At 36.2% G+C, this 14,531-nt stretch overlaps 1 pseudogene; it reads left to right on the forward strand.

Moving 5' to 3' along the window:
- The window catches only part of LOC124079907 (YTH domain-containing family protein 3-like), a 31,774-nt pseudogene extending 17,640 nt beyond the window's left edge, over window positions 1-14,134 (forward strand).
- Window positions 14,135-14,531: the final 397 nt, after the last annotated feature.

Genomic DNA, 14,531 nt, shown 5'->3' on the forward strand with positions numbered 1-14,531 from the left:
CATGAGCTGGACCCCGCTTGTGGCATTCCTTCTGGACAGGTTTGCTGAAGGAGGGCTTGACCCCCCACCTGGGAATATTCATGAATATCTTTTTGGAGCCCCTTGTGAGTGTAAGGGAGGGCCCCGGCACTCGGCCCCCTCTGGTTATATCCAGAGCATTGATTGTGGGACTAAAGTAGCCTACATGGCGGCTGAACTCAATGAAAACATCGGAGGATTTAAACAACCAAAATGGGTATGTGTTAATAAGCCCGGACTTGTTGTCCCTAATCCGACCAAGACTCTTGGAAGCTGTTCCGCCACTTGTCATTACACCCCGGCAATGCACATCTCCTGTTATACATCGGCCTCAATTTGTGTTAATAATCAAGGAAAACAGTATTTTGAGGCCATCCTAACTAACACCCGTGGAGAATGGGGGACCACTTATAATTATATTCCTTTTCTTGGTGACCGGGGAGGGGAAGGCATCACGACTCGGTTAACGGAGGCGGGATGTGAGGGCGTCGTGGGTAAACCTTCCTGCTGGCCCATGCAGGCCCCCATCGGAGTCTCTGATGGAGGGGGACCCACTGATGCTATCAAACACCTTCAGGTGATTAAGCTTTTAAAGCCGGAGATCCCTAAGCCTACATACCACCCCTTGATATTGCCCAAATCCCAGTTTCCTGATTTAGATGCCAATACATTAGATATCCTAGAAACTACCTTTTCTTTACTTAACAGTTCCAATCCTACATCATCCTAGATGATGTGCAAACCCTGTCGGGAACCATTAAAGACTTACAAGACCAGATAGACTCCCTAGCAGAAGTAGTTCTTCAGAACAGGCGGGGTTTAGACTTGCTTACTGCCAATCAAGGGCAATTTGTTTAGCCCTTGGGGAGAGGTGCTGTTTTTATGCTAACAAGTCTGGCATAGTTCGCACAAAAATTAAACAACTCCAAGAAGACCTAAAAAAAAGGAGGAGGGAATTATTTGAGAACCCTCTCTGGACTGGACTTAATGGATTTTTGCCTTATCTTCTTCCCTTATTGGGACCATTGTTAGGCCTCCTTCTAGTAGTGGCAATAGGACCCTGCATTGTAAATAAGATAGTACAATTCATTAAGGATCAAATTAATATCTTAGCCTCTAAGCCGATACAGGTTCACTATCAACGTTTAAAGATGGATGATCGCCTCTCTGAGATATACTTCAGACCTATCCGAAGATGAGTGTCCTCCTTAAAAGAAGAACTCCTGCCATATCTTTTCTCTATGCATACCTCTCCCTCTTGCTTTCCTGTACTAGGATCTTTGCTGTCTAATCTCTCGGTCCAATCACATCTGCCATTCGGCGGTGACGGTCGTGGGTCCCGTAGGTGGAGACGGTTAAGTGTTTACCACAATAATGTCTTGATAGGTCATAACACCTTGAGCTGATCTTGTAGTACCCAGTGACGGGCAACTTTCACGCTTGCTGTGCGACCTAAGCCAGGGAATCGGGGCCTTCCCAGAGACGGGTAAGCATCGCAAGGGCTGTGAACGACCTAAGACAGGGGCTACTTGATTCCCACTGGCATGCAAAAAACAAAAGAGGGGGACTTGTTGGCAACAGGTCCACCTTGGCCCCTGGAGCCCTACCTCCACTAGTTTGTTCTGCATGCCAGTGTGGCCAGCTCACAAGGCCATGGCGAACTTGCGGTTTTTCTGTTCCTGCTTATCCGTCTGAGACATATGTATCCCACGGGAATGCCTTGACCTTTTCTGGTCTGATGGACTTATTGTTAAGGGAGGTTTCGGTACCTGACAATAATAGATGTTGAAACTAAATTTCTCCCCCCTCCCTCCTGCTTTTGGGTAGTTTTCCACTTCTGCTGCTTGGGGTATAAAAAAAGGTGTGTTAGCAATAAAGATTATTATTGACTCCTGGATGAAGAACCTTGGTGTCCTGTGTGTCTTTTAACCTCGCCGTCCCTCGCCGGACTCGGCTCCCTTGGCCGGACGCGGCAACATTTTTTAAAGAAATTCAAAATATATCATTAAATGAGAAAAGTGAGTTGTAAAACAATGTATGTATAGGAAAGGGATAATTATTTTTATTTGCTTATAAAAAGCATAAAGAAAAAGCAGAGGCTATATAAGGAACTAATAAATGAATTGATATATAGGATGAAATATGTCTAAAATGACAGGACATGAAGAAAGTGAGACTTCTGAAAATATGTCTTTTATATAGTTTTTATTTTTATTTATTTATTTTGTTTATTTGTTTTTGTTTTCTTTGGCACTGGGGTTTGAATCCAAAGGCTCTTAACAACTGACCCACATCCTTAGCCCTTTATAAAATTTTATTCAGAGACAGGATCTTGCTAAGTTGCAGTGTCTGAGTTTGAACCTCAGCCTCATGAGCCATATTTTTTTTATTTTTAAATCATGTAAAACCATTAATGATTTTAAAATAGCAGTATGTTTAAAAATAGGTACCAGACACTGATTCATTGCTGGTGGGACTGCAAATTGGTACAACCACTCTGGAAAACCGTATGGAGATTCATTGGAAAACTTGGAATGGAACCACCAATTGACCCAGCTATCCCACTCCTTGGTCTATACCCAGAGGACTTAAAATCAGTGTACTACAGTGATGTACCCACCTCAATATTTATAACAGCTCAATTCATAATAGCTAAACTGTGGAACCAACCTAGATGCCCTTCAATAGATGAATGGATAATGAAACTGTGGTATATCTACACAATGAAATGTTACTGAACCTTAAAGAAGAATGAAATTATGGCATTTATAGGTAAATGGACGGAGCTGGAGAATGTCATGCTAAGTGAAGTAAGCCAATCCCAAAAAACCAAAGGCCAAATGTTTTTTCTGATAAGTGGATGCTGATCCATAATGGGAGGAAGACAAGGGGAGAATGGGGGAACTTTGGATTGAGAGAGGGGAGAGAGAGGAAGAGAGGGGGTGTGTGTAGGAGAAGATGGTGGAATGAGACAGACATTATTCCCCTATGTACAGGTATGATTGCATGAATAGTGTGACTCTACATCATGTACAACCAGAGAAATGAAAAATTGTGCTCCATTTCTGTAAAAAAAAAAATTAAATTAAAAAGCTTAAAAATAGGTACCAGATGCTTATTTAAAAATTTAAAAAATGGAATACCCTTTAATCCTAATATACAATACCATAATATCCATAATATCCAAGTCCCTTCATAGATACATAAAATTAAAAATATAAAAACACCAATTTTTAATAATTTGTCTTATAAGTTCTTTACTTTTCCACTAATGTTGGATAGATTTGCCTAAATAAAAAGTAATTATTATGGTTGCAAATTTTCAGTTATAGCTTAGGTTGAGATTGATCAAGTTTACTTTGAATTTAATTCGAACAGACACTTCTTGGACTCCCTACTATATGGCAGTGAATAAAATCCACAGATATCCTGCCCTTGTGGATATAACATTCAAAGTGGCTAGAAAAATTAGGAATACCAACAAAAATAATAACTGTTAATATTATTAAGTCTTATGAGAAAAAAATGAGAAAGAAGAGCCACACAAGAGGGATCCAGAGTACCAGGGAGAAGGTCAGGAGTTTAATTTTAAATATAACCACCAGCACGTAGCTAATTGAGATGGTAACATTTTAACATGAACTTCAATATTGCCTGAGTGCTGGCCATGTAGATATCTTGGGAAAGAGTATTTGAGGGAGATGGAATAACTGAGACAAAGGACCAATGGCAGGAGCACACTTTAGCTACATAAGGAACAACAAAGAGGCCATTGCAAAATGAATACCAAGGAGAAGAAAAGAAGTTAAATGGAAGCAGATGCACTAGAACATGTCAGGTAGATTTGTTTTTATTTTATTTTATTTTATTTATTTTTTTGTGGTGCTGGGGATTGAACCCATGGCCTTGTGCATATGAGGCGAGCACTCCACCAAATGAGCTATACCCCCAGCCGTATATATATTTGATGAAGCTAGAGATCACCATAGATTTCTGAGCAACAGTATGATGCAATGTGATTTATGTTTAGAAGACTAGGTTTTATGGAACAAAAGCAGAAGCTGAAAAATCATTTATGAGATTATTGTAGTAATCCAGGCACAAGATGTACTGGCTTGGGGAAAGTGGTAAGCAGAATGGTGGAAATTCCAGTTCAGACTCCAGATATATCTTGTAGGTACATAGAAAGTTATCTGATTGTGTGAGAAAGTGGTCAAGCATCAGTTTATATTTTTGGCCTCTGTAGCACAAAGAAAAATGAAGTTGCCTTCAACCAAGACTGAAAATTGCTGTACAAAAAGTCACAGGCACACATGGATAGGACCATAAGGAAATGAGAAAAACACAGATTTGACAAGGAAAACCTTCCCAGAAGAGAAGTAGTAGATACAGATCAAAGTAATTAATTCCACAGCTGTTACAGCTTGGATCTGAAATGTTACCCCAAAGCACATGTGTTAAAAGCACAATTCCCAAAATAGCAAGGTTGAAAGATGCAGCATAGGTGGAGGAAATCAGGTCACTGGGAGCATACCCTTGAAGAACATATCTTGTCCCTATCTCCTACCCCCATCTCTCTATCTCCAGCTTTCCAGCTGCCACAAACTGAGCAGCTTTACTTCACCATGCCCTTCCACCATGATGTTCTCCCCCATCTTGGGCCAAATGCAAAGGGGTTGTATAATCACTGAGACCTCTGAAGCAATAAGCTGAAATGAACCTTTTCTTCTGTCATAGTGACAAAAAGCTGAATAACACACCAGCTATATTCTGCAATATTTTGATCAGTCAAATGTGAGATTCTCACTTTTCCATCCCATTCACCAAAACTCTTAGGAGACAATGACTTCTGTTGCCATGTGCCTTGGAGACTGAAGTTTTAAGCACAGCTTTGTTCCAAACAAGAGTCTGAACTGTAACACTATTCCATCAAACTAAAGGTGATGAATATTTAAATTAATGAATGATAATACTAGTATCCCTGACTATAAAGTAAGCTTATAAGTGAAATTAACTCTCCGATGTTGACACTAAAGATGATAATAAAAGATAATAGTCTAAAAGTCTCAAAAGTCTTATACTGACCTTGTAATGCCAAATATAATTTTGCAAAGCAGACTTTCTTTTCTATTTATTTTGCAATTTCTCTCTTTTGTTTTTATTGTAATTGTTAATGCATATTAATTGTATAGATCAATGGGTTTCATTGTGACATTTCCATACATGCACATATTGGGTTTTGAGTACATTTACCTTCCCTTCTACTTTCTCCTAACCTTCCCTCTATCCCCTCTCCCTATGGGAATCTTTCCTGACCCTGGTACTCTCTCTTCTACTTTCAGGTCATCTTTTTTGTTTATTTTTTTATGTACAAGATATGTGATACTTGTCTATGTTTAGCTTATTTTGTTTAATGATGTCCTCCACTTCCATCCATTTTCATGAAAATGACATATTTCCTTCTCCTTTATGATAAATACCCCATTGTGTATTTTCTTTATTCATTCATCAGTTAACAGGCACTTAAGACTGATTTCAAATCTTGGGTATCGTGAATAGTGGTACAACATACAGAAATGTAAATGTTTCTTTTCTATGCTGACTTCATTTCCTTTGACTAAATATCCAGGAGTGGTATAACTGGATCATATGGTATTCCATTTTCAGTTTTCTGAGAAACCTTCAAACTGTTTTCTACAGTGGCAATACTAATTTACATTCCTACCAACAGTGCATAAGCATTCCGTTTTCTCCACATCCTTTCCAGTGTTTGTTATATTTTGTTTTTTGGTAATAGCCATTCTGACTGGGGTGAGGTGGAATATCAGTGTAGTTTTGGTTTGCTTTTCCCTGATGGCTAAAGACATTGAGTGCTTTTGTGTGTATTTATTGGCCATATGTAATTCTTTGGAGAGGTGTCTGTTCAGATCATTCGCATAATTTTGATTGGATTACTTGTTCTTTTTTGTCTAATAGTTTTTAGTAAAAGAATAAAATAAACTACATAGTTCACACTATTTCTTTAATAAGTAAACAAGGGATCATTTGGTTACTGCTCTCTGCTAGCCATTTAGATTAGCATGAAGCACACACAATAGAGGATATGTATATTATTCAAAAAGATGATATTCTACTTGGACAATAAAGATTGGCATAGCTGATTTAAATAGAGAATAATGAGAGCAAAAGTAGTCAAGTATGTAGCGCTTTCAAACTTTAGGGTGATTATGAATATGTAGGTTTCTTAAGCCTCAACGTCAGAAATTCTAATTCAATAACTCTCAGACTCACATGTAACCATGACAATTATATAAAAACATAGTTTTGCTCAATGAAATCAATAAGGTTGAATGATATAATCAATAATGTACTTTCAATATCTAAATAATGTACTAGAAATATATGTATAAAGTCTGTGAGGCATGGAATGTAACTCAAGAAAATAAATTATCATCTGAGCCACTAGTTTCCCTGCTAATCTCTCACACACTCTTCAATAAGGGATAATGTTCAAGACCAGGCTTGTAATACATCCTTTCTCAGACACAGTCTCACATATAATAATTGACTAGGAGTGAGTCAGAATGAATTCTAAGCTTCACGAAAGTGCAGCATCAAACTTTACAGTATTTGGAAGGGATTTGAGGTTGAACAGGTCATATGTACTTTAACTTTGGACTAGAGGCATTCAGTAATCTCAGAACTGTTATACTTCAGTTTTACACTAAAATGAGACTTAGAATAAAAGATGCTGCAGAAACCAAATCAATAACAATGCCATATGATTTACTGTAACATCAAAAACATGAAATAGTATATTTTATCATGTTTTCAGTATAAAATAATATATTTTATACTGAAAACTATAAAATATTGCTAAAGGGAATTTAAAGAATCAATAAATTGTCAGGCGCAGTGGCACATGCCTGTAATTCCAGCAACTCCAAAACCTGAGGCAGGAGGATCATGGGTTCAGTGCCAACCTCAGCAAAAGCAAGGTACTAAGCAACTCAATGAGACCCTGTCTCTAATAAAATCCAAAATAGGGCTGGGGATGTGTCTCAGTGGTCAAGTGACCCTGAGTTCAATCCTTGGTAGCCCCCCAAAAATCAGTAAGTTGAAAATATATTTAGTATATTGTTCAGAAGACTAAGTTGAATTAAATGGCATATTTTCTTAGATAAATTTAATAAAATCAAAATCAACATCCAGCAGGCTGTTTCATAGTAACTGACAAGTTTATTCCAAAATGTGCATGCAAATGCAAAAGTCCTAGAAGAGCCAAACTATTTTGAAAAGAGAACAAATTTGGAATACTGAAAATTACCTGATTTCAATATTACTTTAATGCTATAGCTTAAAAGAAATTGTGAGTATTGCCTTTCGACACAGTGATCAGGGGGAAACAGATGGAGTCCAGATACAGACCTACATAATATGATCAGCTTACTTTGTTTTTTGACAAATATTTCTGTGCTAAGCTGAAATAGTGGCACTAAAAGAATAAAACAGCAGTACTAAAGATTTTTTGGAATGTATTAATATTGCCATATAAAGAAAAGGGTCTTTTGCAGATATGATTAATAAGGTTAAGGATCTTGAGAGGGGAAGAATTTTTTGGATTATCTGGGTGGGCTATAAATCCAATCACAAGTGTCTTTCATGAGAGAGTAAGGCTATAAAAGAATAAAATAAGGGGTCCTGCACTTGTTTTTTCATTTGTGGGTGTCTGGTTTCAATCCCTAGCAGGAAAGTCAGGGGCAGGGAAATCTTAAAATTGCCTGGCAGCTTTTTAAAAGAAATTAAGTTGGTGCTCCACTACTTAGGCATTCTGATTACTAGGTCTGAGATGAGTTCCAGGAAACTTCATTGCTAAATCTCTCCAATCTTTAAGCTGATTAAAAGTACCAATACTTTGATAAAGTCACTGTTCACTTGTCAAGTAGGTAGGCAGGCATCAGTGCTAAGAGAGTGGTCTTTGTCTCCAACCTTTGTAATTCTTTGGAGATTTTTGTATAATTTTTCTCATCCATGAGCAGCTCATAAACATTGTTTTCCAGTTATTTTTCAGTGAACATATTGAGAGTATTGTCTACAGGCTTATTAGATTTTTTAATCAAATATATTTTTATGCATGCATATATTCATATATAATATAAATAATACATAATATATCACATCTAATATATTACATACATATTTCTGAAGAGAAACATTTTGACTTTGGAAAGATTTTATTAAGGTAAATATCTCATAATCTTTATTCTACTGACATGTATCATATATATGCCACTGATAAATGAAATAGTATTATACAATTAGCATCGGGAGTTGTAATTCCATGAAAGGATTTTCTTATTTTTGTAGAAAATATCAACTGCTTCCACAGAAGCAGCACAATTTACCCTTCATCCTAAGGTGTGCATATAAGTTAGAGAACTCCTGATCAGTGCCTTGTGCCACATTATTCTGGATAAATAATAATTAATTTCAATTAGAATCTTCCTAGAACGCAATGAAAATACAACCTGCTTCATAGTTTATAAGTGTTTCCAAACCAATGATTCTCAAGTATCAGTAAATGATCTATATTAGACTTCTCTAAATATTTTTATATAGAATCCAGTCCAACAATCTACCTTGGATTTAATTTAAAAGAATCTCTGAGGATAAGTCTCAGAATAACACAGCACAATTTTCATAGAATTCCAATTTCAAATTGTGCTGCCAAAAAACTGTTTCTTTTGGGGTGTGCTTTTAAAAAAAAAAATGAATCTGAGGGACTGGGGTTGTGGCTCAACGTTAGAGTGCTCGCCTCGCACATGAGAGGCCCTGGGTTCGATCCTCAGCACCAACTAAATAAATAAAATAGAGATGTTGTGTTCAAATACAACTAAAAAATAAATATTTAAAAAAAACAAATAAAGATATAAAAAATTTTAAAAAAAGAATCTGAATTTAAAACTGGTCGGAGTTTAGAACTACTCTTTTAAATGACAGAGAATTAGTATAAGACTTGAGATGAGTGAGTAGTACAGTGGTCAGAGAGGACTTGCGATTGCATGCTGCTGTCATCCAGGAAGAATGACTTTTTCTCAGATAAGACCAAAGCATTAGCACACAGAAGGACATACTTATACCAGTAAACATGCCACCATCACCACCATCACCACCACAACAAAAACTCAAGTTTGTTTTGTGGTGAGGTGAAAAGTTAGCATGTAGAAGAGCCTGTGTAAGCGCTCAACTTCTACTTGCTATTGTATCTCTGCATGAAGTATTCTAGATTCATTTTTTTCCTTCAGTATTCTATAAATATTACCCTGATGTCTTGCATGCAATATTTCTGTTGAGAAGTCTGAATCAGTTTCTCTTGATCCTTTATGAATGAGTAGCATTTTCCTCTCTAAAAACTTAATGTTTTTGTTTGTTATCTTTCAAATTTAATATATCTAGAAATGTTTATCATTGCTATAACAAATTGTGATTGGTACACAGTATTGAATACATTCAAATGCCAAATGATAAGGATTTAATTAAATATTGAAATGGAAACACACTTAATTAAATATTAAACTATGTGATAATAGACCACAAATTACTTTAATGACTTCTATTCTGTAAGAATTTTTTCATTTATGCAACATTTTCTAAAGCACCTAGTAGTATATAAATTTTAGTTTGCTGAAGAATGTTTACTGTTTTTCAACTAATTTATTTTTAAATTGAAAAATAACATTATATGAATTTATCATGTATTGTATGATGTTTTGACAAATATATACATTATAGAATGGCTGAATCTAGTTATTTGATATAAGCGTTACCTCACATAATTGTAACTCTTTTTAGTGGGAAAACTTCATATCCACTTTTGGCATTTTTCAAGAATATAAGATATTGGCTGGGTACAGTGGTGCATACCTGCAGTACCAGCAACTCAGGAGGCTGAGGCAGGCAAGTTAAAGGTCAGCCTTGGCAGCTTAGTGAGGCCCTGTCTCAAAATAAAAGTAAAAAAGGTAGGTTAAATATAGGTAGGTTAAATTCCCAGTATCATAAAAAAAAGAATGTGAAGTATTGTTAGCAATAGTTAATGACAGACCTCTTGAACTCATTCCTCCTATCTAACTGAAATTTTGTAACATTGAACAACATTTCCCAAACTCCCCTGCCCCCAACCACAGCAGTCCCTGGAAACCAACATTATATTCTCTACTTCTATGAGATCAACTCTTTCAGGTTCCACATATTAATTAGAACATATAATAGTTCTCCTTAGGTGTCTGGCTTATTACACTCAATATAATGTCCAGCTCTATTAGAGTTGTAGTAGACAAAAGACTTGCATCTTTTGGTGGCTGAATAGTATTTTATTGTGCATATATGCCACATTTTTTAACCTTTCTTCCATTTACTATTTTTTTTCCATTTACCATTGTTAAAGATGGAAACTAACATGATTTGGAGGTAGAATAATATGTATTTAACTTCCTGTAGCAATTTAAAGCCCTTATATCATCTGATTGCAATATAGCAAAGTACATATAGGCAAGTATAGGTATTAACTTAGTCTCAATTCTGGATTTTAAAAGTGTATAGATACATCTAACACAATATAGGAAAAGAAGAACAAAGTTGAAGGACTCACTATTTGATCAAGACTTATTACAAATCTACAGTAATCAATATAGCACAGCTGTTGGCAAAATATTAACCATGTAGATCAATACTACAGAATGGAGAGCTCAGATATAACCCCAAATAAATATAGTCAACTGAGTTATGGCCAAAGGACAAAGGGAATTCAATTAAGAAAAATATTTTTTCAACAAATATTGCTGAAAAGTTGGACATGTATATTCTCAAAAAATAAAATAAAATAAAAACTAGACACAGACCTCACACCATATAACTACAATAGACCCCCAATAGCCAAGGTAACTTTGAGCAAAAAGAATATAGCTGGAGGCACTGCACTTTTTGATTTCAAAATATATTACAAAGCTTCAGTAAGTAAAACAGTACTGCACTGGCACAAAAACAGACTGGCCTCCCATCAGTTGTATATGAAGTTAACTGATCTTTAAGAAGGACTTCAAGAATACACAGTAGGGAAATGAGTCTTTTCAATGAAAGTTATTGTCAGATTGTACAGCCACTCACAACAATAAAATTGGAAACTCATATTCATAAAAATAAACTAAAAGCACATTAAAGACTTAATGCAAAGCCAAAAATCATTTTTAGAAGAAAACAAGAGGGAAAACCTTCATGATCTTCATGATTTGGACCTGGATATGAGTCCTTAGACTTGATAAAAAAATTTTTTAAAGCACAGGAAACAAAAGCAAAAATAAATGAGTGACATTACATCAAACTAAAACAGAAAAAAAAATTCAATAAAATGGAAAGACAGCTATTGGAATGGGAAAACATATTGTGGAACCATGTATCTGAGAATAGGTTAGTATCCGAAATGTGTAAGGAGCTCCTAAAACTCAATAGCAAAAAAAAACAAACAAATAATCTATTAAAAATGGTTATAAAACCTGAAAAGATCTTTCTCCAAAGAAAACATACAACTAACCAATAGGGTAAGCACATTAAAAAGGGTTCAATATCGCTAATCATCAGGGAAATGGAAATAAAACCACAGTATGATTTTACACACCACTTAGGAGAGCTGTTGTCAAAAAAGCAAAAGGTAGCAAGTGTTGACAAGGGTGGGCAGAAAAGGGAACCCCTGTACATTGTTGGCAGGAGTGTAAATTAACATAGTCGTTATGTAAAACAATATAGAGGTCCTTAAAAAGCTTACAGGTAGAACCATCATATGACCCAGAAATCACACTTCTGGATAGATGTTTAAGAATTAACTCAAAATGGATCATAGACCTAAATGTAAGACACAAAATGATAAAAACATTATAACATAAAATATAAAGGTGGTCTTGGGCTTGATGTGATTTTTGCACAAGATTAAAAATCATGATATTTAAAATAAAACAAAAGTGAGACATTGTATTTTATTAAAATTTTCAAATGCTGTTCTTTAAAATAGACTGTTAGGAAAATGAAAAGAAAATTCACTGGGAGAGAGTTTTACAAAATACACCTCTGATGAAGAACTTGTAGTCAATGTGTACAAAGAACTCTTAAACTCAACAATAAGAAAATAAATTTATTCAAACATGGACAAAAGATCTTTTCACCAATGAAAGCATAGAGAAAGCAAGTTTTTATATTAAAAGATGCTCAATATCATGCTATTATGAAATTGTAAATTAAAATAACAAACACTATTAGAATATACAAAATAGGGGCTGGGGTTATGGTTCAGTGGTAGAGTGCAAGACTTGTGTATGTGAGGCACTGGGATCGATCCTCAGCACCAAATAAAAATAAATAAAGGTATTGTGTCCATCAACAACTAAAGAAATAATTTTTTAAAAAAAGAATATCCAAAGAAAAAAACAAACCTGACAATACCAATTCCTAACAAAGATGGAGAGTAATATGAACTCTCATTCATTGTTGTTAGGAAAGTAAAATGCAACATCTACTTTGTAAGACTATTCAGTCATTTCTTAACAATACTAAACACATTCTTACCATATATTCAGCAATGCTCCTAGGTATTTATCCAGTTGAACGGAAAATTTACGTCTACACAAAAATATTTTTAAACCCCGCAAATAAGTTTTTGTTAAGAATAAAAATTCCAATACCCCTCCATTTCTTGATCAACGTGGATTTAACTTTTTTCCTGGTAATGCTGATTTCTCTACCTGGGGGACAAGTGGATCTCAGGGACAATCAACACAAAGTTCTGTTTATAGTGGCAGTTATGGCTATCCACCTAGTTCTCTAGGGAGAGCTATTACTGATGCACAGGCTGGATCTGGCAATGATACTTTGAGTAAGGTGCCCGGCATTAGCAGTATTGAGCAATGCATGACTAGACTGATAATTGATGGTGACCTGACAGCTGCAGTGACTAAATCTGTAGGTACAGCCTTGAGCAGCAGTGGTATGACTAGCATTGCAACCAATAGTGGACCCCCTGTGAGCAGTGTGACACCTAAACCAACCTCCTGGGCTGCCATTGTTAGGAAGCCTGCCAAACCTCAACTGAAACTTAAACCCAAGGGCAATGTGGACATTGGGGGTTCTACTGTACCACCACCTCCTATAAAATATAGCATGAATATTGGAACTTGGGATGAAAAGGGGTCAGTGGTGAAGGCTACACCAACCATCCAGTTTTGCCTCCTCAAACTATAATCCAGCAGCCTCAGCCATTAGTTCAATGGCCACCATTGGTGCAAAGCCAACTTCCTCCGCAGCAGCTTCAACCACCACAACTACAACAGCAACAAGGACCTCAGCCATAGGCTCAGCCACACCAAGTGCTGCCTCAGCCACCACAGCTGCAGAATTGCTGGGTAGCTCTTCAGAACAGGGGAGCGGGCTTCAGCCAGAACAATAGAGTGGGCAGTGAAACTTTGGTTTGTACCTGTCAGTGCTTCACCTTCTAGCATAGAAGTGCATCCAGGACTGGAAAAGCTGAAGGCCATAAACAACTATAATCCCAAAGACTTTGATTGGAACCTGAAGAATGGACGTGTGCTTATAATTAAAAGCTACTCTGAGGATGACATACATCGTTCCATTAAGTACTCTATCTGGTGTAGTACTGAGCATGGTAATAAGCATCTGGATACAGCCTACTGTTCCCTGAATGGGAAAGGCCCATTCTATTTACTCTTTAGTGTGAATGGCAGTGGATGTTTTTGTGGGGTGGCTGAAATGAAATCTATTGTGGACTATAATGCATATGGTGTCTGGTCTCAGGATAAAATGGAAGGGCAAATTTGAAGTTAAAGGGATCTTTGTGAAAGATGTTCCCAGTATACGGCACATTTGCTTAAAACACAATGACAATGACCCAGTAACCAATTCAAGGGACACTCAAGAGGTACCCCTAGAAAAATCTAAGCAAGTGCTTAAAATAATTGCTACTTTGAAGCACACCACCTCAACCTTTGCACATTATGAAAAGTGTCAAGGAGAGGAGGAAGCCATGCATAGGGAGATAAATAGAAACAAACAATAGGGAGATGTCCTATTGAAATTACAACACTAATGACATAGACTCTGTAAATGCTTAATAAGTCAAAAAAGACATTATTAAAGCTTTTTTATGCTTAAGGTGACATCTTTGAACACTTTAATACAAAATTGACTCTTCATGTAATGGTATTCATCAGCACATCTGCCCTTATACTCACACTGAACACACTTGAGAACTGTAATTTCACCAAGCACTTTCTGTCCTGAAGCTTTACCAGTATCTGTTGTCTTTTATAATTATGCACCCTAGCTAAGCCACAGAAGACTGAGTGAAGGCAAGGATTCAATAACTCTTTGAATTTGTTAAATACTAACAGTTAACCATTAGAAGTGGTTCAATGAGGTAAGAGTCACACTGCTTCAAATTTTTCTGTGTTGTA

The sequence above is a fragment of the Marmota monax genome, unplaced genomic scaffold (genome assembly GCF_021218885.2).
Source record: "Marmota monax isolate L192 unplaced genomic scaffold, Marmota_monax_Labrador192_F-V1.1 WCK01_AAM20220418_F8-fsc00455, whole genome shotgun sequence".
Taxonomy (NCBI): domain Eukaryota; kingdom Metazoa; phylum Chordata; class Mammalia; order Rodentia; family Sciuridae; genus Marmota; species Marmota monax.